The sequence below is a fragment of the Penaeus monodon genome, chromosome 38 (assembly GCF_015228065.2).
Source record: "Penaeus monodon isolate SGIC_2016 chromosome 38, NSTDA_Pmon_1, whole genome shotgun sequence".
Lineage (NCBI taxonomy): Eukaryota > Metazoa > Arthropoda > Malacostraca > Decapoda > Penaeidae > Penaeus > Penaeus monodon.
Window position 1 is genome coordinate 19,344,456 of NC_051423.1, and position 2,500 is coordinate 19,346,955.

The window sequence follows — 2,500 nt, forward strand, 5'->3', positions numbered from 1 at the left end:
CCCTCCCCTCCATTGCTTGCATTACAAGTCGAGATCAAGCACACTGGCGCCTCGATTTCGCCAGCGATGCTGTGTGTGTGTGTGTGTGTGTGTGTGTGTGTGTGTGTGTGTGTGTGTGTGTGTGTGTGTGTGTGTGTGTGTGTGTGTGTGTGTGTGTGTGTGTGTGTGAGAACGAGAACGAGAACGAGAACGAGAACGAGAACGTACGCAGGTATCAGACCGTTCTGCCGTCTTTGGGGAATCGGCGATTTCAACGCAGCCAAAACGTTATCTTTTGCGTATATTTTTATTTTATTATTATTATAATTATTATTATTATTATCATTATTATTGTTATTGTTATTATCATTATTATTAATATTATTATTATTATTATTATTATTATTATTATTATTATTATTTGCTGATTTTGTTTATTTGTTCGAAAAGAGAAACACTAAATTAGTTTAAAGATAATGAAGGCGAGGCAGGGAGTCCGGACCGAGAGACCAGCAGCCCCGACGGCCGCGCGCGACGGCCAGCTGCCGCGACAGAAGCGAACAGGCCACAGCGATGATGGATGCGTGTGTGTGTGTGTGTGTGTGTGTGTGTGTGTGTGTGTGTGTGTGTGTGTGTGTGTGTGTGTGTGTGTGTGTGTGTGTGTGTGTGTCTTGGCTTCGGATCCACGCTCTCGAGGAAAAGGAGGAGGAAAGGGGGGGGGGTGAAGGAGGAAGGGAGGTGGATGTGAGGAAAGGAGGGAGGGAGGGAGGGAGGGAGGGAAGGAGGAGAGGGGAAAGGAGGAAAAAAGGAAGGAGAGGAAAAGGGAAAGAGAATAAAATGTACTTTGTTGTTCGTTGTAATTGATAATATTTATATACTATTATTGTTATTATTATTGTTGTTTTTTAGTATAATTATCAATATTGTCATTATAATTTTCGATGTTGCTCTTTTGCAAATCCATTACTATCATATACTACCAATATTACTATTACTATTATCACTATTTATAACATTCGTAGCATCACCATTACCATTCACTATTTCCTTCCTCCCTGCCGTTTCTGCCTCGAAGAAAACGAGAGGACTTTTGCGCGCACACGCACTCACGCACAAACAGACGCACGCACATACAAACAAATAAAACACAGACACACACACAGACACACACGCAGACACACACACACACACACACACACACACACACACACACACACACACACACACACACACACAACACACTACATCACAACACACACACACACACACACACACACACACACACACACACACACACACACACACACACACACACACCCACGAATGCAATCCGCATGTGTAGCGTGACTGATATTAATGTTTTTCTCTCCTTTGCAGGTACGTGTCGAGATTTTGCATCCAAATACCGTAGTAACGGGAAGGTAAGTTTGTTTTGTTTTTGTTTTTTTCTAAATTGTATATTATTGTCTTTGATATTGCTGTTACTGATTGTTGTTTTTTTATTGTTTTTGTTGCTGCTTTTATTGTTGTACTGCGTTGTTATTGACAGTTTTGTTATTAAGCGTCACTATTGTTAAATGTTTTTCATCGTTATCGACTCTGAAATTAACTTAAAGGTTTGGATTCTCTTTGGCGCGAGAGATGTCTGCCCCTTAGGTGACTTTTAAAGCGATTTTAAGGTGACTTTAAAGAATTCGCTTTTGGGTGTTGGGGGGGGGGGGGTGAGCGCGCGTCCGACTGGTCGGGTTTTTCCTGCGACGCGTTGGATTTAGCGGAGCGGGTTGAGCGGATAATTCACACGAGTGGGTTAACGCTGAATTTGCGATTTGATGGTTCGTTGGTGGAGGATGTGGAATCTGTGGAGGCGCTGCGGGAGCAGTTTGTGGAGAATGTGGAACCTGTGGACTGACTGAACGGCCCGTCCGTGGAAGAAGGAGCTTGACAGAGCGAGAGAGAAGGGAAGGGCGGTAGGAAGGCTTAGCTCACCTGGCGAAGGGCGTGAGGGCGGCCTGCACGGGGCCCACCTGCCGCCAGGCGTTGTTGGCCCGGCAGAGCAGCGCCCGCAGGCAGGTGGGGCGCGCGCGGGCGCGGGCGTACAGCGTGGTCATGTCGAGGCCGACGGGGGACACGGCCGTCACCAGGGAGAACCAGCGGTCCGTCCAGTGCCCCGAGCCGCCCACGGAGCCCCCGTCCTCCACCACGCCCATCCTGCGCTGCAGGGGCGGGCTGGCCGCGCTGGGCGGGCCGGGCCAGCCGTGCCTGCCGCCGTCGCCCTCCTGCTGCTGCTGCTGCTGCTGCTGCACGCGGCTGCTGTAGTTGAACTGCTGCGAGTGGGCGGCGTGGGCCTCTCGTGGGCGAGCGGGCGCGGCTGGCGGCGGGAGGCGCGCAGCGACGCCCTCGAGCGCCTCAGGGACTGCGCCAGCGCCTCCGGGAAGTAGTGGTCCGACTCGCCGATGACTCGCCCCTGCCTGCCGGAGGCGGACGCGCGGGACACCTTCATGGCGGAGGCGAGGGCGGGCAG